The sequence below is a fragment of the Lasioglossum baleicum genome, chromosome 11, assembly GCF_051020765.1.
Source record: "Lasioglossum baleicum chromosome 11, iyLasBale1, whole genome shotgun sequence".
Lineage (NCBI taxonomy): Eukaryota > Metazoa > Arthropoda > Insecta > Hymenoptera > Halictidae > Lasioglossum > Lasioglossum baleicum.
Window position 1 is genome coordinate 8,015,373 of NC_134939.1, and position 25,597 is coordinate 8,040,969.

General features: G+C 37.3%; 2 protein-coding genes across 2 annotated transcripts in view; both read right to left on the reverse strand.

Moving 5' to 3' along the window:
* The window catches only part of LOC143213250 (adenosine receptor A1), a 57,582-nt gene extending 36,272 nt beyond the window's left edge, over nt 1–21,310 (reverse strand). The window contains exon 1 of the mRNA XM_076432921.1: nt 849–21,310. The gene's annotated coding sequence lies outside the window, so the exon portion shown is untranslated. The remainder of the gene's footprint in view (nt 1–848) is intronic.
* The window catches only part of LOC143213246 (uncharacterized), a 322,622-nt gene that overhangs the window by 268,093 nt on the left and 28,932 nt on the right, over nt 1–25,597 (reverse strand). The window contains exon 10 of the mRNA XM_076432911.1: nt 21,319–21,478. The gene's annotated coding sequence lies outside the window, so the exon portion shown is untranslated. The remainder of the gene's footprint in view (nt 1–21,318; nt 21,479–25,597) is intronic.

Genomic DNA, 25,597 nt, shown 5'->3' on the forward strand with positions numbered 1-25,597 from the left:
GAAAAGAATGGTGACTATATGTATAATTGATTAATAAAGTTGCAGTCTTTAAAATTTAACAATTGAATTGTATTTTCAAATAATTAGACAGCGGATCTTTATACAAAATAAAATATTTTTTACCTGAATTACAACAATGCAGAGTGACAGAAATTTATTTTCTCAATTAATATGTTCAATAGGTTGAAAATGATATAAAAATATTTTTAAATTCGTTTAATGTATTTCATGTTTTAAATTATTATACATGTACTCATTTTTGTCATAAATGCATAAAATCCGCTGTCTAGATATAATCTTTCCACCGACTAGTTCGGATAATCGAGGTTCCACTGTATCACGAATTAAACGAGTAACTACGATCCAAATCGTGTCGTGTTCGGTATCATTTCAACCAGAAAAATGTCACGAACATCTCAATCAAAGTTCCACACAAAAATAATTGATAACAACAAATTTTTCCCACTGATCTAGTATTATCTCGCCGGATAGGTACTGATGTCTACTACACGCAATCCCTTCCTGCCTTCAAAGTTAACCACGAGAGATCAAGCAATCCTTTCTGTACAAGATATAAGCAATCTTCCGGTCCCGAAGTTTTCACATGAATCAGGACATTACCCAGGAACGAGTTCGCTAAAATTGGGTGATCTAACAAAAAACGTGCGTACTCCCACATGTATCATACTTTCGAATGCGAAACTTGGAAGTGGTACACCCTGTACATCGGCTGCGTATGTACACGTGTCATAAACCTTCTGAGACCTACTCTTTTCCCTCTTATTGGTATACGGTGTTTTATAGTGCGAGATTCGATTTACGCGGTTCCCCACCGATGCAGAACGTACCTTTCGCGTAAATCTTGTCCAGCGACTGTATACATATAACCCATATTGGATTCGGAGCGTCTAACAGGTAGTATGGCACCACCACACCCAGACTGCGTGGCAGAAGGTGGGAGAGTACGTGAACGGAAGCTGTATCGATTGGTAGGTTCGCTGGGCAACCACCGGCGGCTTCTCCGCCGTCAGCCGTTTTTCGAAGCCGGCGAATTTTACACCACGTGCTCCGTCAACCATAACCGAAAGCCTGGCAGCAAACCATAGCAGATAGTTTTAAGGAGTTACTATAGATCGCAGGGGGGGGGGAAGACCGGCGAAGATGGTCAATGGCGGGGAACAGTATATGAGTAGGGACTGGAAAGTAACAAAAGGTGTACAGGGATGAAGAGAGAGGTATATGTGGTAGCAGAGTCGTCGGAAAGAGAGATCCAAGCTGCATAGCTATAAGGAGAGAAAGATACCTACGTGTGGCCTAGGAAAGGGTATTTTCCCGACAAAAGTGTGCCTTAGGTTTTTGCATATTTTGCAAAATTAATAGGATACTGTCTTGAGCCAGCTCCCATGAGACATTAGGTTCTTGCGTCACGGTTTTTAACCGACACTCTGAACAAACGTGATCTTTTTACAAATATTTGTATTTTATTTTACCCTTCCGTGCATCAATAAAACGTTTCATATTATTCGCATGACGTGAGTCAAAGAACGGAAGTTTTACACGAGAGCCGTTTGCAAATTACCGAAAATTGCCAATTTTTTTATTGTACATCTATTACATTATTATCTAGATACTGGGTTAATTGTTGTGTACATTAGTTATAAAGTACGCCACAATTTATATATTTATTGTTATACTGTTTTAGAAATATATTTTGAGTTGCGTCACTTTTCTTATGAAGGAACGATGCGTCTAGTATTTAATCTTCACATAATGCAAGATAAACATACAACTATTAGGCTGAATAATAATGTCAGAAATTATGTAAAACAATGTTTGAATATTCTGATACGCGACGTGGTAACTTGCTGTAAAAGTTAACTACTTTTATCCTGTCGTTTCATTTTTTAAGAAAAGCTACCATTTGCACGCACCAACATAGTCGCGTGAAAATTGAAGGATTACGTCACGCAGCTTGTTAGACAGCAGAAAAGTCTCTCCGCACAATTTTTTGCTAATTCTACTTGGCACAGTGCTATGCCAAGTTGTTAAAATCACTCCGCAGAACTTTGAGGTTTATAATTGGTGCATAAAATCTAACGAGTTGAAGGATTTCAGAACACGAGAAATAATTGTTCATATTTACGGAATGTTGTTTCGTGGAACTCGCGGCGCGGCGTCTCTATACTGAAATGTTTCATATCACAGAGAAAATTGCTTTGTACATCGAGCAACGCTTTTGCTGAATGCAAATTGTTCCAAGGCCAACCGATTAATTGTCAACAACCTATATATAAATGCAAACTATAAAATATACAATAACAAGATATAAAATAACAAAAAATAAATATGCGACGTAACTGGACTGCGGATTTTTGTGCAAAATAAAAATGATCTGCTGTAATGTCAAGACACAGAAGCTACGGTGATGTTCGTTTATTTTAAAAATAACACGACAGTGTTTTTAAGTTCCTTAATTGTATTTATGGTTTTGTATTTGATCTACCCTTTTTTTTTTTAACAGTCGAAAAAGGTGACGAATGCAGATTTTTATGCAATATGGGAAGTTCTTGAAGCAATCAAAAAATGCAGGAGTTGTATGGCAGTTGGTTCTCTTCGCAAACATTTTAGTGAGTTAAAAATAAATTAAATACTTCCGATATCCGTTTCATGTTTCACGGGGTAGTGTTTCGCGTGCATAAAATCCGTAGTCTAGGTGATTAGGGAAAGTTGAAGGCTTCGAGGGAATCTGTGCTGAAGTGAAATTTGCAGCAATCGATAAAATAGAAGTTGCAGGCTTTTCAGACTTAGGCAGGGTATTTTCCGAGCAATTTCGACACGGCCAAAGTGACCTAAGCCTCCCCTCTATTTTCAGGTGGATTACAAGGCATGTAACCGGGCAATCGATGCGCGAGATCCAGGCCATTCTCATCGCTTAACGCGATGGAGATGATCCATAAATTGTGATTCTGGCTGACGCTGCCGAAAAACAACATGCCGATACTACGAACTCAATTAGCAAACTGTTCATACACTTTCCATATTGCAAGAGACCGATGCACAAAAAGAAAACCTTCCGCGTAACATCTACGGGAATTGAATATACACGCTCATTTTACTTTCTGCCTATTCAACTCGTTGATAGAGGGATGATTGATCGATAAAATGTAAATGTATGTAAATACCCCGCCCGGTCGAGTAATTGCGTTAGGATTTCGATGGCCGGGGCCGTCGAGTAGAAATGTATGAAACAGAGCCGGCAATCGGTACACACTCTCTCTCTCTCTCGAAACTCGAAGAAATTAGGTACGATTTACGCTGGCAGTTTAGTCGAAGCACGATCGTGTGGCGTGGAAGCAGACATTCAACGCGTTCGAACGTGATTGGCACGCAAACGTTGATTCGCGTTCGGTTTGTTTGTGCAGCGTTTAATAATATTCCGAATCGTGATTGGACCTACTATGCAGATTAAGACTTAATCGCGTTGCGACGTTTCGACGTTTGAATATCGACGCCCCTGTGAACTACAGGCGGACGCGGAATTTGCGACGGGACGGCTCCATACGAACTGACCTAACGGGATTGTCCGCCGATTTTTCGAGAATTCAATTTCCCGCGTCGATTCATCCCTCTACTTCGGGCAGGATCTGCTAATTGAATATGTTATTAATTGGCTTTCAACCAACTAAAATTCTATTTTGTCGTTGTCAATATCATTGGAGAGGATACATTGGATGCATACGATAAGTATAAACTACCTGCAACCTACAACATGTAATTATAAATTGCACGGAATTAGACGGATCAAGAAAAAGATTCAAAATTCCTGAAGAAATTAATAAAAATCCTGGCAGGATTGTTCGCCGATTTTTCGAGAATTCAATTTTCCCGCGTTGATTCATCCCTCTTGCGCTATAATACCGAGTCACACTCGCGATTTCGGCAAGACATATGTTAATAATTGGCTTTGGATCCACTAGAATTCTATTTCGTTGTTGTCAATATATGGCCATTGGAGAGGACGTAGGCATACGATATGAATAAACTACCTGCAGCCTGCCACTCGCAACATGTAATTATAAAATGAACGCAATTAGACGGACCAAGAAAAAGATTCACAATTCCTGAAGAAATTAATAGAAATATTCCATGCGAATTGGCCTGGCAGGATTGCCCGCCGATTTTTCGAGAATTCAATTTCGCGCGTCGATTCATCCCTCTACTGTAAAAGCTACACGTGTGTGCGTGTGATGTATGAAAATCAATTATTGTTGTGTAGTAAATTATGTATGAAAATTATTGTTTTCATTGTGAATAAGATGAGAATGTGCAATAAAAACGAAGGGGTGAATGTGTGAATATCTGTGGGATGAGAATGAGAAAGGAACACAACGAGTGAGAGACAAAAATGTGCGAAGTGCATTTGGATGTGTGAAATAAAGAAATGAGTGTGCATAAAGGAACAAACAGAAGTTTTGTTTTTAAAAATTCGTCATTCCTTGATTGATCATCGTTTGTGTTCCATGTATTATGCTATGTTAAATGCATGGTTCGTATATTAACATTTATAGTATAATTCACTGCTTGAACAGATTTCGGACAGGATCTACTGATTGTGTTATCAATTGCGGAAAAATATTCTGCATCTACTAGAAAATTCCTTGTGGTGAACATAAAATACTAACATGATTCATTCTTATTAATACGTTCGTCTTTTTGAATTTCACAAAATTTGCACGTCACAAAGATCCACAGTCTAATAATAAGTAGCACCAGCAGAATTTGTAAAAATTAGATTTCCATGAAAGAGCGCGATGAATATGAAAATTCTCGCGAGAAAGGGGAAAAAATAAATCTGTTGCGATGCGAAATGTCTCTGAAACCTTCAGAACTGTCAGGTGTTATGGTATCCGTAAATGGAACTCGCCCTTTTCAACAATTCCGTTAATGGACAAGTTAAAAGACAGATTAATGGATATTCTCAGTCACTGAGAACTTAACACCGGAATTAGGGGTCAGCGCAGCCAATTTATTATTACGCTGTCTGGTCGCGGAAATTAAAAGCTGCCCGAAGGATTTTGTAGACTGTTCTGTTGCGGTCGGTTTCGTCACGCCAATACTTCGGATAGCCAGACGTGTCAAAGTGACCATCGACACATTCGGTGTTTTGCCATTAGCTGCGGGTTACGGTCGCTACCCTGCTGCAAACAGAAGCTAGCGGCAGTGTTTCCTGCTACTACCACTATTTGCAGATTCGCCAGTCGAAAATCATGAAAAGTCAATCAAGAAACCTACCTTCTCTCTGCGTCTTTCTCCCTACAAACATGTCTATGATACGTCATTTATGCAAAATACAAATTTGCATTATTTACAAGATACTAGACTAGGGAAGATTCCAAATCTCTCGAACGGCGCTGAAACAGCAGATTCGACACCCTTAATTTACATCTTCGGCTTGCAGAATTAACCCCCTAAACGGATGACCACGCGTAGCCGAACACTCTATGTACGCTGCGTGTATAATACGTATATATATGTGTACATATATGCATATATATGGCAAGGAAGTATGTTGAGTGGACCAAAGCACTGGGTGGCTCGCTCACGATCAAGATTTGCATCTCAAGCAGGCTCGAAACGATTGTTAGGCAGTCATGGAGCACCGCGTAACGATGCTTCCGAATCGATTGGAAACGATAAGCCAATCTGCGACGACCTGTTCTTAACAACTAGTCCACTCTAACTACGTCCCCTCCGTTTTCCGCTACACGGGGACATTACCGGGGAAATTGCACGTATCGGAACGCCTAGTATGTTTTACCTCAGATTACACGTTAATTCGTGCGTAAGTTCATATTGATTACGATAGCTCAATTCCGAAAACGCTTACTATCAAATGCTCGGCTGCGATAAGATAACGGGGACCATTTCTGAAACCGATAGCCTAAACTATGGTCACTGATATCTTTTTGCAAATGTAAAAAAGTTTTTACACTATTTTTAAACTATTGGGCTGCTCTTTTCTTTGCGTAGCCAGAAACTTTTGCCTTTCTCCTATAAATTTTTACCTTCTTCCATGTTATCCAGTAGATTTAGACGAGAAGTGGTGAGAAATCCAAGTTCCCATTCTGCGGGATCAATGGTTCACTAGTTATAAATGTTTAAAGTTGAGCAATTTCCAGTGTTTTTGACAGGTCAACGCCGCCATATTATGTGTAGTGACGGTCGCGCGCCGCTTACCGAGCGGAGCCGCTAGCTATCGAAACTTGGATTCTCACATCTTCTCGTCTAAATCTATTGGATAACATAGAAAGAAAGTAAAAATTTATAGGAGGAAGGCAAAAAGTTCTGGTTACGCAAGCAAAGTTAGCCCAAATTTTTTACACTATGGCATTATTAACATATTGACTGAAGAAAAATTAATGAACAAAGAAACTGAGCATAGCGATGGTCTCGCGCCCCGATGAAGTAGTGAACAAGAGAAAGATCAGAAATAAATTTAATTAAAACTCACTTATTCAGCCGTAAATGCACTTGCTGCTTCGAAATGTGTTCCACTGGTCTATTGGCAAACGAACTGCACAGCTGACTTGAAATAGCAGATATACAACAGCCATCCGGACTTTCAGTTTCACTTTCTTATGGATAAATTAATTATGTTTATTTCGCACAGATTCCGTGAAATGTTTCCACATCCACATTGTTCAAATGTTCCAACACATAGCTATGTATCGATAACAACTGTACTACCACTTGTATTGGAGCACAAACCACAAATCAGAATTGAGAAGTCTTTAGAGATGTTCTCTCTAAAGATGTGTTCACTCTCTCGTCTCATCAATACTGATTTCGCGCGAGATTTTTCTGAAGAATTTAGGGAGGGCGATATGGGAAAATATTACAAAAACTACGAGGTGAATAACAAGGACACGAAAGCGACCGTCGTCAGATTAGAATGTATGGCAATCACATTTCTCAAGGGAAGTATAGTACAATAGAGACTCATAAATGCCACGCGGACCTGATATTTCTTTCTATCACTTCCTTCTCCCTTTCTTGTTCACTACTTCACCGCGGCGCGACGCCAACGCTACGCTCAGTGGAACCTGCCACCGAGCCGGACTCTGATTGGTCCGTATAATAATAATTTTTCGTTAATAACTCCTTAACTAAGCCGGGACGGATATTTTCGCAAATAAAAATGTCGCTTCAAATGGTCTCGGGAACCGCCACATTAGAGGTTGGAATTTAAATTCTATTATTTTATAATTCACAATATCACAAAGATTTTATTTCATGCACATGTACAACAGCTAAATAAGAGTGAATCGTATAATACTAACACTAATATCAAGACTGATTAATTCCAAATAGCAAGCACTGTTGTATTTATTTTTTAAAATCTAGTCCCCATCGTATTCGTTTATAAATTGCCGGGCCACCTCTGATTTATACTACGAAATAAAATTTACTATTATTGTCCTGTTTAATTTGTGTGGGCGAAGCAGTCACAAGCACCAGCCGATGCGAAATAAAATTCTCCAGGGAACGTTATCGCATAAATCGAAAGAACCCGATGGACCGGACTATAGCTCCTTTTTATATGCACAATATTGTTTCGGTAGCTGTCGATGCCCGATTGGAATCTGAAGCAGAATCCGCTGAGCATGCTTGCGCGTTAATCATCGATGTATATATATAATTGAGCACGGTTTGCAATTTTCGTCTGAATTATGAGCCAATTATCACGGTGCTCGCGAGATTTATACTAATTGCGTTCCACGCGACGGAAGAGCGAACAATTTCAGAAAGAAACTGTTCCCTGCATACTAAAATTAAACTTTCACTTTTTTCGACTCGAATCGTCGAAAACAGATGATTAACATTTATTTCTGCCAATCACCAAGCACCAAATAATATTTATAGTACTAATCATTTTTTTAAATGGATTACAATAATTCACGAACATTAACGAAAGATAGAATGATCATTTATTCAGAAGGAACATAAAGATGAACAGAGAACAAGTGGAGTATACAGCGAGTGTAAAAAGTATTCATACGTCATTTAACCCTTATACGTTCCTCAGGGTGAAAATTCGCCCATTTACTTATTTCACATACTGTGTAATTGATCCCCTTATGTCTACGGCTAAGAATGTTTTAATAGATCTTTTAACAACAATTTCAATCACGAACTCGTTCGTGTAAATTTCGTTTGAGATTCTTCTGTAGAAAGAGATTTTTCCCGAAGAGAAAATCCCGTCAACAGGCTCTCGGCAGATAAAGCGTTTCAAGAAATCGTTTCGGTGTCGTTGAAATATTATTCCCGGCAGATAGGCTGTTTGTGGCCGCGGCTCAGCCTTTCAAAGGTTAATGTAATGTTACAAATTACGCTCGAAGTGGCTCCGAACGAGACAACAGTTTCCAAGAGGTGAGTTGAATTAAACGCTAATGTGTCCCGCGAATTAACGTGCCGGAAAATTGAACGGTGGATTTGAACTTCATCGGGGAAACATTCGGAAGTAAAAGGCATTGTGAAGCGAAGCGAATGTCGTCTCTATTGGATGACCCGTTTGTTCAACGTTCTATGTATCGATGCGTGAAGTGTGTGCTTGAGGTTATTCCACCCGATAGTGAATCACGAGCGGCTACATACCAAAGCCTCCGGTGTTAAAAACGTCGGGAGCATGTTTGCGTTTGCATTAGCACGTTCAGGCAAGATCGCTAGATGAGGGGAGGGAGCACGAATCGAGGGGAAATAGTTACCCTCTCTCTGCCGGTACCGGGCTAGTCACGTGACATTGTGACGCATGCAAGACAGAGACGAAGCATGGGGAGTAATTTCGTAGGAGAACGGTAGAGCGGGTGCTTCACGATGAAACATGTTGCGCAACAATTATTCTGCAGTATGATGTTAAAGGGCCTATTTACGATCAAGTATATTGTGCAATAATTATCATGCAGCATGATGTTATGATTAATTAGTCAATCACTATCATTCACGATCAATCATGTTGCGCAAAATGCTTGATCGTGAATAGGCCCCTTTACGCAAATATAGCCAAGAACATGTGTGGTTCAGGAACGATGGAAATACCTCCGCTGAATGCGAAAAGCGGGACAGCGGAGGTATTGTATAATCATCGTTTCTCTACGGTAGGAGAAAAGGTCCTATGGGCCCTTGGCGGTGGGGTTTTAGTGGGTATTGGCGAAGGCGAAAGGCCATGTGATTCCTCCAAATATCACCTTAGGAGGAAGCCGAGCCCCACACTACCCTCTCCGACCATCACCGGAGGAGAGGGTGTGCCTAAGAGCATTTCCCCACCGCCCTTAAACAAAAAAAAGGCCCCTTTACGCAAATCGAAATTGTATTCACGTTGATACATAATTTGAGCAACCGTTCAGTTTTTCACTCCGTAGTGATGAGACTCGTCTGACAATATTTGTGCAACACTGCCATTCGCAGTACAACGCAACCCGTTTGTACTGTGCACAAAATATCAGGAAATTCTGATTTTACACAACAGGTTGCGCAATTAGTCGATCACTATCATTCACGATCAATCATGTTGCGCAATAGGCATTGTTGCACAAAATGCTTGATCGTGAATAGGCCCCTTAAGTCTTAAGGTCTAAATTGATTGTGCATCATGTTCATTCTTTGCGAAATATTACTAGCGATTGTAAATATTCATCGACAGCACAAGAAATTCGAAAATGAAGACGGAAGTTTCATTAAACATAACGGAAATTATAAATGAAATAAAATACGACCGAAAATATTCGAATAAGATTATAATATTAATTATAGGAAATATTATAATAATAAAAGCGCGCGCGAGGACTCATTGGGTATTTCACAAACTCTCCCAATAGGATTAAAAACTTCATAATTTATTGGCGAACGTGTAGTAACTGATGCTTAAATTAATCCATGGAGTACGGATTTGATGCATTTATGGCAAAAATAAATAGCTGCAATACAGAACAGTGAAAGTTACGCGTTTTCACATTTTTTATTTTGTAAATGTTGAAATTGCACAGATGCTTCAGTTAGAAATAATTAAATAAATTTCTTCATTCTCAAGCATACGTTGTGATAGACATTCAGTCTTGTGATTTTTATAAAACAATGTGTATATCAGTCGTATCTTGTGTTTGGATAATGTTACGAATTCGTTTATATTGTTTGCAAGTTTTACCATTGCGTTTGCTTTAATTTCCCATGTTGAAAATACGGATAGTTGCAGTAAATAGACAGTTGGTATTTCTGGCAGTGGGTGGTAGATTTTTATCGAGGAGTTTATGAAAAAATTCAATGAAAAATAGTCTCCTGCGCGGGAAGGCAAAAGAATTGCTATGAAGAGTTTGGCGGTCCTTCAAATTCTACCGCAACGCACGGCTGACTGTGACGTTTCGAGAACGCGAGTATGATATACGCCCTGCGAAAATTCAAGGTGAAATAGCAGACGCAAATGGATCCCTGGGAAACAACCTCGCGCGCAATTTAGCACGAACACTAGCCGAACAAGACATTACCTAAACAGATTTGTACAATATAGATGGATCCCGTCTATTTTGGACGTGTTCCACGGAAAACACGGCTGCATAGAAGAGAGAAGGATTCGCGTCGAAACGAACGGGAAAAGAGAAAATTAACAGAGCGACCGGTCCGTTCTGTGTAAATTCGTCTGGCGCGTACAAGTTGCCATTATTGTTCATGAATAAGTATGAGAAACATTGTAAACACACCTCGCTCACGAGAAACTTTTACAGCGAACCGCACGATTTTTCAATATTAATAAACGGATTTTAAACGTCTAACAGCACTAGCACAGTAAATCCGCAGGTTTAAGAATATTCTTTATTAATTTTTATTAAAATTGTGCAGTCGGAGCTATTTTAACTGGAAAATTAAACATTTCTTCCGATCTAGAATAATTCCATTGTGTATGATTTTTTTTTTCATTTTATGGATATGAAATTGATATAATACCCCATATGTACAATGTTGCTAATAACCTTTGATGTTGAAAAGCAACATTAAATAAATAAATTTTTTAAAATACTTAAATTTGTAGTGATTGATTAGATACCAACATATTTAATAATGTAAACAATATTGTGAATAATGGTAGTACAGCAATTTTTAGTGGTGACTCTGAGCCGTCCCTCGAGTGCTAAGGGTTAAAGTGAGATGTAAGCAACAATGATAATTATTGAAGGAAAAATGATACTAAAAGTTGACGACTGCAGAGTCATTGACTCGACGATGGTTATTCGAGGCTTATATTTTTACCTCCCAACTTATCACTCCTCATCCACCTAATGTAACGTGGTGTCATCTCAAAATGCAAAAACTCATTTCAGTGTAGATTACATCCTCCTGCACGTGGCACATTTAATCTCTTTTTTATTTAGTTCTTTTACATTCGTATTTGCTCTCTCGTGTTGTGTATTTTTTTACACGTGCTCTCATATGACGAAAGATTAATGTAATATGTATAACGCGAATTGCGATAAACAAAAATGTTTATAATTCATGGAGGAAATTTCTGAATTTTGCAATTTCCGTCCTGGTTACGTCGCTGGACAGGATTCCGAAAATAGTATAGATGTAGAATCGTTCGTAAACGTTCAAAATATTTTTAGATCGAGCTACTATATTTGTTTAAAATTATGATTATTTTGAAAAGTATTTTTATAAGTGATTCTCACGATTATTAATAACATTTTGCAATAACTAGTAGCAGTTTCAGAACAATAGTAATATAGTGGTCGTTTATTAATACTTAACAATTTATGATCTCATCGATTTTAATTATTAACGAGATCACGTTTCATATAATATTCAAGGCGCTTGATTACACAAAATCATTTCTCGGGTAGCGATTCCGGAAGTCAACGAAAAGAGAAAATCAAGAGTATACTAACCTAACTCACGTGCGCCAATATTAGCAGATCACCATTATGTATATGTAGTTCAGACGAACTTTGAGCGGCTCCTACTTGAAAATGAGATCTCTATCTCAATTTTATCATTCTCCAATATATTTTGTTGTTTCTCATAATTAAATTGCATTATGTTAATTAACACACTACTGATAGTTAATAGTTATTCGCAAATAAAAAATAAATAATTCACGATTTATTAATGAATTGTTCGATAGTGATAAATAATTAGACTGTGGATGTTTGGATGTTTTGGATGTTGTAGACGAATTTGAAGAAACTGGAATAAAATAGAATCTCACTTTCCGTAGTAGTGGCCTTTTTAGATCCGAAATAATTTAAAATCGTACTAAATTCTGTCATATTTTATGTCCCAGCATTTTTTGAAAACTTTCAAAAGCTATAATTGCATAAAGATCCGCAGTCTAGTCATAACAATTTCATTCGCGAATCAATAAGTTATGTTCAATAATTCTAAGAACTTCTTTTGAGTTATTTTTTACAAGAAAGTGACTGATGTGTTAATTATAACATTGTAGAATGGGGACGCTAATTGTAACTGGACAGCATTTTATATTGTTCATATTCAATTCATTATTGTATAAATTTATTTACTGTATTATATATATTATAATTTGTAAAATGCATATTTTAATATAACGTACAATTCGAAGTACATGTGCCACGAAAATTAAGTGTTGGTTCATATTCATATTTGCTGTTATGGAATTCCACGAGCGAAGTATCCAGTGGGAATCGTATTAATTAAACTGATAAAGTCTATGAACAACTATGTCAACTTGTGCTAAACTGACCAGGGAGCTATACATTGCGAGATTGATATTTAAATATGATTTTCATTATTTTCATTAGGAAATATGTACAGACTCGTTTCACGATTTTATTGCTAAGGATAGTGTTCTCATATGTTATTTTATTTTCAATGAAATATTAAACGTCATTCGTCAGGTAGTAATCGAAAGAAATTAATGGTCTAATTGGTTTCTGGCCTTGTTCCAATTGAAAGGTGATTAAAGAAATATTATTTTCATAGAATATCCATCATTCATTATAGGAAATCAATTTATAAGTAATGACCGAATTCATTTCCTCACTTCCGGGTACTTTTCATCGAAGCGAGTGCTGGAATATTATTCTTATATCACAGCATATTGAAATCATTGATTCTTTCGTATTTCTGAATGAACGTTCATTATTATTCTAAATGAATGGTGGAAATTCAGATTTGCCGATTTGAAAGTTATTTTATAAATATCTTTTACAAGATTTCGAAGATGAAGAACGTAAAGTGAAGAAAAGTAAAAGACACTCATTGTCAGTTATTTAAAAGTATAATACATTTATAACAATCGCAACTTTATATTTCAAGTAAAGAAAATTAATTTTATGAACGTTGTAATAAATTGTAATGCACAGAGTACACAATGTTTGATAGGAATTACTTTTTTATAATAATATTGATTTTCGTGTTTCACAATCAGGTTCGTTGTAGCAAAGTAACTACGAAAACCGTTGCCGAAATAAACGCCGATAACGAACGTATCAAAAAATCAGTTTGATATTCTGCTGCGTTCATTGATCAAAACGGATGCTTCTCGCATGAATACTCCGAAAACATGATCGAGGATAATGTATTCAAGAATGTGAGGCACTACAAACGAGAAGTGACGGGAAATAGAAAGTGGGGGAACAGGATAACAAGAGCACCGTGATTCAGAAAAAAAGGGAAAAAGAGTTAAGTGAAATTGAGGGATTCAAGTATACGCTTACACAGGTTGCGTAGATCATGTGTCTATAGTCCTTTGTGTTACGCCTCGACGTTGTTGAATACGGGTCACCACAAAAAGATATAAAAAAAGACGAGCCCCGCAAGACACAAGATCAGAAATTCTATACTTGAACACACACCGAATGCGTGTATGAAATCTTACCTGAGTAAAATTACTTGACACTTCTGAGAGAGAGATTTGTTCACGGTATGCATTCCACCGGAAATTATTTTCATAATTTCGCTGATAATAATAAGCTGCACGCTTTAGAAGTTAAGACCATTTGTTGATCCGATGAATAAGCACGTAGGAGAATCAAATTTCACCAGTCCACGTGGTTCAGCATGGTCCTTATAAAACCACTGTATTATAATTTATTGTTACTTTAAATTGTCCAATTTATTGGCATGACGAAAATGGAAGAAAAATTTAATTTCACGTGAGATATGCTACTGTATTCAATTATTATCTAACACAAAAATATCAGTCTTTTCCAGTGTCGCCAGATGAGGGCAGGGAGCATGAAAATTGAGGGAAAAATGTTACCCTCTCTCTCCACTACGTCGTACCCAGTGCTGGGCAATCTTTAAATAAATAATTATTTAAATAAAAATTTAAATAACAAGTTATTTGTTATATTTGGATATTCAAATGAAAAGCAGAACTAATTATTTATTATATTTGAGCAAGTCTATAAACGAATTATTTAAAATAATAAATTAAATTGTATTTTTGTTTATTGATAACTAGGCCCTCCGGGCGGGTTATGCCCAACCACTGGCGGTATATCTGAAAAGGTTGTTATAGCAGACAAAAAATGCGCACGGATCAGCTCCGAACCGCCCGATTAATTATTTACAACCACCGCGCTCCGCAACTTCAACCCCGACAGATGGACAACACGTGCGACAGAATCAGATCGATGGGATCATACATACACACATACTCTTTTCTATTTTATATATACATATAGATAGATACTAAATTATTATTTATTATTCATAGCCATTAAACAAATTTTCTTCCAAACTATCCCCAGCAACGATATTAATATTAATGTATCGCCTGTTATGCATTATTTGAAAAACTTTAGTTTGTTGATGAACTGCGATCTATTAGAAAAGCAAATACAAAAAATAGTTGATTGTATATAGTAGTAAAAAATAGTTCATTGTATATATACAAAACACAAGAAATAAGAGAAGACCAAAAACTATTTATTTGATTTCCACCTCAATCCAAATAATAAATGATCTTTTACTTGCAAATAAAAAATAATACATAGATCACTTTTGGAATTATTTAAATTACTTTTATTTAAATAAGAAGTTTAGTCATTATTTGCAATCGAAATCACAGATCTACAAAACATATATTTTAAATTTTCATTAAGGACCCAAAAAAAAGTTTTAAAAAATGCCTTCTTTATTTTTGCACGTAAGCTTGTAAAGTATAATTTTTGGAAAATCTTTCTTGCACATCATTTCGTAAACCAATGCTTCGAATTGATTATAAAAAGTCAGGTCGTCTGGTACAATTATAAAAAGTTATTAGTTTTTAAAAGGCGTACGAATAGTTTGTACACCTACTCTATACATGTTCATCTTTAAACAATTTATTGGTATGAGAAGAATGGAACAAAAATTTAATTTCATGTGTGGGATATACTACTATATTCTATTATCCGAGAGCAAAAGGTTCAATGGCAGTTCTAGACAGGGTGAAATAATGTTCTCATACAGGAGGAACGTTCACATGGCATTCAATGTAAAGACGTGCAGCTCCCGCGCTTTGTCTCGCAGCAGGCGAGACAATTACTATTTTCGGTGTTGGAATGACGTTACATACGAGTAATAACCCATTTCCATTTAAGACACGGTGCTCGTTGCATATGTATGACCATGCAGGAACGACGGGAGACTTGCGTAGCAGAAACGATAGGTGCAGTACATATATTCAAATATATTCTGATTTTCCGTAGCGATTCCCGCAATGGTACACGTACGAATTACGAAAAAAATTCATTAACATTTCCGCGTTCGTTATCTCTCGGAGGTTCGCGAGATTGCCCCCCGTGTTCATACGGCCCAAGGGTGTGTATAGTGTATAGTGATCATGCAGAGCATACTGTAGAATGTGGAAAATGCTGATTCAGTATACTCATAGGGAAAGGATTTTAATCGGGAATGAGTTACTATTATGATGTCTATCCCGGGGGAGTCGGTCTAGCACGGAATCGGGAATTAAATATTGATACAGCGAAGTAATTCTCGATAAAAATCCTGCAATTACGCTGACCCATGCTTCCTTGCAATCTTCACGTTGGTCCAATTTAATAATTTATACTTTTAACGATATGGTATTCATTATATTCAATTCGTTAAAAAACGAACACGGAGAGTCGATGTTGCAATTTGTATTGCAATCGGAGAATTAATTACTTGGAATTAATTTAGCGAGGCTTGTTTTTTAATTTTTTTATTGTGTTAAACTTGAAAGAAAGTGGCCATTAAATGACACCTCGAGGCTAAATATTAGAATGGAATTTTTGTACCTAAGTCTGTAGTTTTTGGGAAAGGAGGACATTATTTAGTGATTATTTAATGTTAAATTTAGACTATCATATGCTTACATATTACGTGGAGTTAAGTAAATAAAATGTTGAAAATGTAGCGAAGTGACCATAAAATGGCACTTCTTCGAGGCCAAATCTTAAAATGACATTTCTGTACGTAAGTCTGTAGTTTTTGTTGAAGTATGGAACGTACATCAGATTAGGTCTGTGTAGAAAAGCTACAATGAAAGTGCAGACGAAACGAATGGAGCTCGATGGACTGAATGTGCTCACGTGTCGTTTGTTGCTATCGTTCGTGCCAGGATTTCGAACGTAAAGCTACTTTTTCGTGCGGCGCAGCTGTGCAAGTTATTTTAGCAATAACTACAAGAATAAACTGAAGACAATAATAATTTTTGCAACAGGTCAATGTTTCAAGCAAATTGATCTCTTTGCTTATTATGTATTACGTCGATCGATTTTAGTAATAATTATACGATGAAGTGAAAAATTATATATTGGTAAATGGTAAAATATTTGTTCAACAAATTAGTGGCGAGAGTATATCACGATGAAAGAAGATACGAGTTATCATTTATGTTTATTAGATAAACAAAGTGGCGATCTATCGGCGTCTGAGATTCAGACACCCGTGTATTTTTGGCATATCTCGAAAACGGGCAAATATTAGCACTGAACCGAAAAATTCTAAAATTATCTCGGACTTACCCGTGGTTACGTTACATCGCATACGCGAAAGTTTCGCGGTGAAAGCCGATGACGAAAACTTCCCGTCGATTTAATCGCAAAACAGATTCAAAACGATCGAACTGCAATGGAGACCAGAAAACAACTTTGGGGCGGTCATCGAACCGCAAGCTCCGGATTCCCCCTACCAACGGCGAGAAACTTATGTTTCCAAAAAAAACCAGACCAATTTTTCTGTGCGAGATTGTTCGACGCAAATAGAGAGAAACTGAGTCTGTCAACTTTTTATCAACCGCTACGCCGATCGTCAACATCTTCGACGACGCTCAATAATATTCTAATTACATACTTAACTTATACTGTTTATGCTTCAGGCATAAATTAATTTATGATTACTATGCGAAATAAAACATTTCCAAACATAGGTATAACAGAAATTACATGAGAATGTGTTTCTTCTTTTGATTATTTCAACAAGTCGAAAATAATGTAATATTTCACCTATTGGATATGGGTGTTAACATTAAACCTGCCACTGCCGGTCAAATGACCGGTTCTATATTTTTCATTTTACAATTACTGATATAATGAAATCGCTCACATGAAAATTGATTCGATAAGTTTCTTTATCCCAGCACATATTGTAATAAAAATTACATAAGATCGAAATAAACAGAGCCTTGTCATTTTCGTAAGCTGAAACATTTCAATCGGTTTTATTGCTCGGTAGGTTTAGTGTTAATGAATGGACATTGGTACTTTTGAAATAAAACAATTCTTTATTTCACGGCGCGGGAGGAAGCTCTTTACTAATCGAAATTTTATTGTTATCTTCGACTGACGCTAACAGGGAGGTACCCCAAGTGTCCGACTTCGATTTTGATAATTTTTTGTGAGATGATGGTACATGGAGCCCTAATTATGTATGCAAAATATTAGGTGTAGTTACTCAATAGTTTGAAAGATATAAACAATTAAATCATACCTTTCCATTAGCCGTTTTAGCAGGTTGCGTGATTCATAGGTATGAAACTTTAATTGTTTATATCTTTAAAACTATTGAGTGACTGCACCTAATATTTTACATACATAATTAGGGATTCATATACCATCATCTCACAAAAAATTACCAAAATTGAAGTCGGAAACTTGGGATCCTTCCCTTGTAAGAGGAAAACCGTTGGAACCCCGAAAGGAAACTAGTCCGGCTCTTGAAACGTAGTATCAAATAGGATACTTCGAAATCTCTGTTTATTGTTTATTAATACGATCGTTGATTCATTTTCGACAAACGAACAATAAGTTCATTGTGCTGTTAACTTATTCATAATCCAACATCACCTGTTCGTTGTTGTCATAAATGCTTAAAATCCGCACACCCATCTTTCTTTTAAACAATAAAATGTTCATGTCAAAATAAAGCGTTTGAGTAAATTTAGTTGGCACATTAAGGTAAGTAGCATTACTGTAATTTTATTTGTAATAAATACAGCAGTGCCACCGTACCCGCGGGTAATATGTTTCAGGCCCTACCGCGGTTACGCGAAACCGCAGATAATAGCAAACGCCATAGTAGGCGAGTGTACTGTGATGTTTGCGTAAACAAAGTTAAATTGATGCATTGTACGCGGTAAAACATTCTCAATATTTAATACGGCAATAATACGTTGTACACGGAGTCGTATATTTTATGGTGTTTTATCTTTATATCCTCGACAAAAAATAAAACAGGTAAAAATACAATTTATGAGGAGCTGCACAAACTACAATAAAAATAGAGACAAAGTCTCCAAGAAAACATAGCCAATCTTTAACCCCTTGCCGTATTTTGACGAGCCAGACTCGTGATGAAGATTTTGAACAAAGTCTAACAAATATGAATGTTACGCGTTTCATTTCAGGTGAAATAAAATTTGATTCGTTTGTAATCAATATTTAAGCATTAAAATAAATGTAGCCATACAAAAAATATAAATTTTCTTTTCCCCTCCACGACATTTTTGTGCAAGACGTTTTAATCACTGTAACTGTAAAGAAAATGGTACGGCAAGGAGTTAATGAAAACAGTGTATAAAACACTGTCGTAATTTACAGAATGTCCGATTTATTTTTGAAAATATATTCACGAGAGAGACTGCGTGAACGTTTTTGATGGCAACAGACGAAAATTCATTTGACAGGTACACACAATCACACACGCATTATACTTTACTAATTAATTTCCAGTCTCCTTGAACACGTGTTTAACTGTATTTAGCCGTATAACGCGCGCTTCATTGTGCGAATGCAAATATGCACGAGACACAATTAATTTTGCAATTTCCCTAGAGTGTACAGCGTACGTGGAGTAGGTTCTCGCGCCAGTGAACACTCTTACTAATGGAATTGGCAATGCGCGAGAGGAATGCGCAAAAAATCAGTGAAGAGAAGATCGAAATCAATGCAGACGAATTATGCGAACCGGTAACGCTCACACAGAAGATCTTCAAATGTTTGTTATAGAATTCAGCTTCGCTTATACGCGAACAACGTTTTGCGAATACTGCTGACGGACGTGAAATTCATCATATGGTTCAGCCGTTCCTGCTTTTTGCGCAATTACTGTTTTAATATTCTCATCATTTCTCGTTACTTCAAACGTCCTTAGGATTTACATAATTTCATGAAATTATTAAAGGAAAAAATTCATTCTTATGTGATTTCTACTACTCACAATCGACTTGGAAAATACTTATTTTGCTTAAAAATCCGCAGTCTATTTGTTAGAATTATTACTAGATTTTTAAGATAGCAGTTGCAAAAAATTGTCACTACAATAAACGTGTAATTCTCCGAAATTGTATATTATAGCATTTTTAAACACCATTCATTTTATCTCTAATTAGGTTCCGCAACGAGGAATTCTTCAACAGAAATTTCGACGATGGCGATAACAAAGATATTCTTTAATTAATTCGCACGATTGAATAGCGTAAAATAGAACGTAATCAAATAATCGGGTTTCTGTCAAGCATGCTTTAAATACTATTAACGCTTTCAATCTGATTCGGACGACTAGAAGGTGGATGTGTACGTATTTACGATTCGGTCAGTAGCTAATTAGAATTCAGTCCGATAAAAAATTCTATAAAGTTTAATGAGGTATTTATGTCCGGTCGCTTCGATTCCCCATGTGAATCGGTGTATACAAGCTCGTACAGATATCTGCAGTTTCACAATGAATAATAGTCCTTCAATTTTCATTTCCTACAAGTTAACAAAATCTAGTATAAAGGGTTTCAACGAGTAGCTTATTGTCGGTATTCAACTGCTAATGGTTTTCTGCACATCTTCGAACCGAATGTTATTCGTTTCTTTTATGTCAGAATAATATCCTATTTTGTTTGTTGTCTACATTTTCCTACTAGAATATACAAGGTGTCCCAAAAGTGTCGTACTTCCTTAAAAGGGACAGCCACGATCATTTAAAGTACTTTTTTCCTTTGCGGAAATGTTCTCCGCGGCATTGCTAAGGAGTTATTAATGAAAATCACGGACCAATCACAGCGCCGCTACAATAGACGGATTCCCGCTCGTGGCGTTGGCATTGGCTGAGCAGGATTCTGTAGCTGCGCTGTAATTGGTTCCGGTTTTGCGCTAAAAACTCCGTAACACTGCCGCGGAAAAGATTTTCGCGAAGGAAAAAGTTGCTTTAAATCACCTCAGGAATCACCCCTTTCAAGTACGATATTTTTGAGACACCCTGTACGTGGGCACGCGATAAGAACTTCGTTTTTTCCTGCAGGATATTATTAACCCCTTGCCGTATCATTTTCTTTACAGTTACAGCGATTGAAACGTCTTTATCCCGAAAAATGTCGTAGGAGAGAAAAGAAAATTTCAATACATTTATTTTAATGCTTAAATATTGATTACAAGCGAATCAAATTTTATTTCATTTAAAAAGAAAGGCGTACCATTCGTATTTATTAGGCTTTGTTTAAAATCTTCATGGCGAACGTGGCTCGTTAAAATACGGCAACGGGTTAATGATAAAGGAGGTTTAATCAACGTAGCTGAGCAAAATCGCAAGAAGTTGAAGATGAAAAATGGTATTACATTTTAAAACAATAAATTCTGAGTCTGCGAATTGACTGTTGTTGCCATTAAATGGTCTCCTTTGTGCAAAATACTGCAGACATTTCGGATGGACAAACTATCATAAGTAAACAATTTTATCACCGAGACTGGTATTTGCACGTTTTACTTTTATCGGTGCAGCGGATGGTACCTGAGAAATCTGATGAAACATACAAGAAAGATAAGCAGTACTCACCACGCGGTTGCCATACAGAAGAGAGCTCTCCTCAGGACCGATAATATTTGAACAAACGGTCAGCGTCCATGAGTTCGTTCGGTTTTTCCCAACGGTGGCGGCGACGGCACGTGGGATTCCCACGGATTCGTGAATTTCGGCCTCCTCCGTTACGATGATTCTGTCGCAAAAGACCAAGTAACCGGTTTACTGACGCAATACACTCGTGTTGATATTGAAAATAAATACCATCGAGTCGGGCAGATTTACATCTCCATCGTGCATTCTCATTACCCAGCGTGCAGAACGTGTACTATAATTAAATCGCTAACGAAACTGGGATTTCATTGGTGACCTGAGGGTCTCCCTACGTTTATAGCACTTCATGGAAAATGATGAAAATGGTTTACATTAACCAACGTTCTAACGGTTCTTCTTTATTGATTCATTTTATTGCTAGGATTACGTGACTTTTTCGGAATCAGTCAAGTCCTCATTTTGGTAATCGTATATATTTCAGGAAATTTTGTGCAATTTTCAGATGTATTGCTCATTCGAGGACCCCAGTAGGGTTGGCAGAAAGTAACCCCTTGCCCTACGATTTATTTTACGGTTTCAGTAATTAGAACTTTCTTTGTCGTTCGAAATTTCCTGAAAAAGGAGAAAATTTATATCTATTGTATACCAACATGTTCTTCAATAATTATACAATAACAAAACTAAAATAGAATTTCATCTCGGTTTAAAGGAGGTTAATAACATACATGTTTATTAGACTCTGTTGATATTGTAAGGCAAGGGGTTAATGATGTATTTGATGAATTATTACCGTAGTAAATCAAAATTGAAATTTATATACGATAAGAAAAAATTATTTATAAAATAATAGCAACATCGAGATGGATCAGCATGGAAAGCAGAACTATAACAATTGCCTATCGATATAATCTCCGAAATAGTTAATTTAATAGTACTCGAAACGTTTACTGAGTCGGCACGCAAGGGTACTCGAATGGGAAACTGTTCAAAGTTCTAATTAAATTAGCACGAGTGGTTTTCAGTTACTATTGATATTAAGTGTATATTAACTAACTTCACTTACTTTTGCTACCGATCTGAACTATCTTAATAAAATCATAGAAAATTAATTACTTTTATAAGACCGCGGGGAATTAATTGCTAGTGCGTCAGATACGCTCGATTTTGATCTCAACTATTTGTTACTAAATACATATGGTACCCTCAACAAAATCCGTTTGCTACACTCTTGACTCGAATTAAGATAAGGAATGTGTAATTTATAATTCTTTTATTTATTCTCTATTTTTATGGTTGACAATGATAGTTGTATAAAAGGAGAAGTGCTAAAAAATCCTTAATCGTACGAATTCTTTATTCATGTGACTAAATGAACATATTTATATTATTACAATAACAACATCTTGACATAACGTGTTTTCAACACGTTTTTTTTACAAAACATAATTTCTACTTTGAATCATTGTATTTTCATATTTAAGTAAATATTAAATTCAATTTTGAACACTGTTGCATTGGAAGAATAATGTGTGAATCACGAAGATAAAAATTAATTCAACAAATTAATATTAAACTGCGAAATGTATGCATAATATGCACTGCATATACTCAGACTTCGATATCGCTCTTGTATTCCCCTCACTCTACTTGTTTTCCACTACATTTTTTAAACCCCAACTACGTGACAGGGATCATTTCAGAAATGATATCAGCAATATTTTAATTTGAGAAATATATTTGGGAGAAATGGAGAGTATATATCTTGGAAATGTTCATTAAACTAAATATATCTCTTTCCTAAAAAAAGCATAATTCATCATACAAAAATAAATTAATGTACGCCTCTGCTCACAAAAAAATATTCCCATCAAACATTAAGTCGCCTGTTTCAAATTCCACACCCTATACCTACAAGAAGAAGCTCCACGCATCTGGGTCAAGACATAGCTTTAAAGAGGCAGGAGGTAGAAAAAATTTCATTACAGAAAATTAAATGACTACAAATAGTGCATCACGCGGCGCGCACACGTTTACTGCGACGATGGAGGTGTTCCAAACCTTTCAGATCCATCTCTATTTTCTTAAGTGAAACTTCTCGTTCGTCCTATTATCTCGCTGACGTTCACGATGGACGTACAAAAAGTAACGTTCCCTCACAATTGATCGAACGATCCATCAGGATCCATCAGGATAATGTTATAAAAATAACAAGATTAAATTAATTTATATTTGGTCCGTTTTTTACTATAATATATGCTGGGGTCAAAAAATATGTTCAATAAATTCCCATGAAAATACCTTTACAATTTCAATAATTGCCAAACAAAAAATCTAAAAAAAATGGGTCATTTGACCTGTGGTGGTAGGTTTAGTGTTAACAGCATTTTCAGCCTTCTTATTTAACTATGGCATAGGTACGATGCCTTTTGTGGTACAGCTCAACCAACATCCAACATGAAAGAACGTGTTGAACACTTGAAACAACATATGATCTGAACAACAGTAACAATGATACAACATTTTATTACATACTGCAGACCCAGACAAATGTGACAACATCCTTGCGACACCTTTCCTTTGTTCATGGTGTATTTTTCAATCTGTTCAACATGACAAGTACATCAAACAATCAAATACATAAGTTTGCGCACAAGCGTACGTTGAGAAGCTGCGTTGCCGGTGGACGTCGAAATAGTACATTACATACAATGACTTCCAAAGAGAAAGAAAGGTTCGCGTGTATTAGTGTTTCTCTCCGAGTACATACATAGACGCGGGATGCAGATCGTGAATGGTATCGCGAGACGTAGACGAGTGTATTATGTACGTACAACAGCGAAATACGTTCACAAGATAACAGTCACGGGCATGCATGTCGCGGATTGATAGCATCGGAGGGCGAAGGGGTAAATTATTAAGCGTGCATGCTTCGCGTAACGACAGGCGTATTCACCGCAGAATCAACAGGTCAAACCTGGAATCAAATCCTTAGTTCCTATTGTACCGCGGATGTCGGGCACAGTGCGTGCTCGAGAGCACAATGCGAGGCAGAAAAGGGAAAAGAACAAGACAAAGAAAGAAATAAAATGAAAGTCGAGCCCGAGGCAGAGGTCCTGAATCGAGCAATTCACCGAACGCTGCTTTTTCAAGCAAATCTTTTATCCGTATGCATCGGCGTACGAAAGCCCTCCGAGTACAAAAATAATATTCAAGCTCTCTCTCTCTCTCTCGTCGAACGGAGACAATCAAGAGAAAAACCGTGAATAATAGTCGCGCGACGGGTTCAGCAATTGAAGAAAAAAGAAGTTTTCCAGCCATCGTTTCCAACGTCTTTAACATGTTACATCGCAGTCTTTATTCACCCGTGTCGTACGCCCCCTTTTTCTCTCTCTCTCTCTCTTCCTCTCTGGTTCGCCCCTCTCTTTGCTCGCACGCACAATACATTACACCCTCTCCCTCTCTCTCTCTCTTCTGTTCCATCAATTTTTGTCCGGCTTTCAGAGAGACAGAGAGAGAGAAAGAGAGAGCAACAAGAAAAAAGTATAAAAGCAACACGTTCGAACGAGGTAACGAAAGAGCCAGCGATCTTTTTGTTCTTCGTTTCTTACATGGGGGAGAGAGCACAAGGGACTGTCGCATGTAAAGCTGGGTTCACACTCGTGTAACGCGACCCTCGACGCTAATTCATTTATCATCTGTACTGCGGGTTAGCAAGCTATTAATCTCTCTCGAATACGGTCACCTGCTTGAACATGCTTCGAAATAAGTAACAAAAGTTGCGAACACACTACAGCAAGTAGACGTTTCTTGCGTGAGGGACTTTCGTGGCGTGTGCCAATACATCTAGTTGATCCGGCTCGGTATACATTGTCTTAAACGAGTTTGCACACGCCACCGAGAATCGCTCGCGAAAGAAAGACTGCGAGTTACTTGCACCTCGAGACTGATCGAGAAATGGAGACACTATCCGGCCGGATGAATGAGAGACTCATCAATCTCGGTCAACAGGTTGATCTCCATATCTGTGTGGTTCGAAACGATGAATAGGAACCGGCGACTAAACGTGGTGAGCACAATCGACGCGGCCCGGGGTTGTACGCGGGCGTTTTACGCGCGTCATGAATCCGCCCCCGCGGAACACTGTGTGCGTCGCGTATCGTAGCGTCCAGGTTCGTTGTTACGCGCGCGTGTGAACCCCGCTTAATGTACCCTTCTGCTGTGTTATGTCATTCTCCTACCCGGCGGATGGCTCGTCAACGAT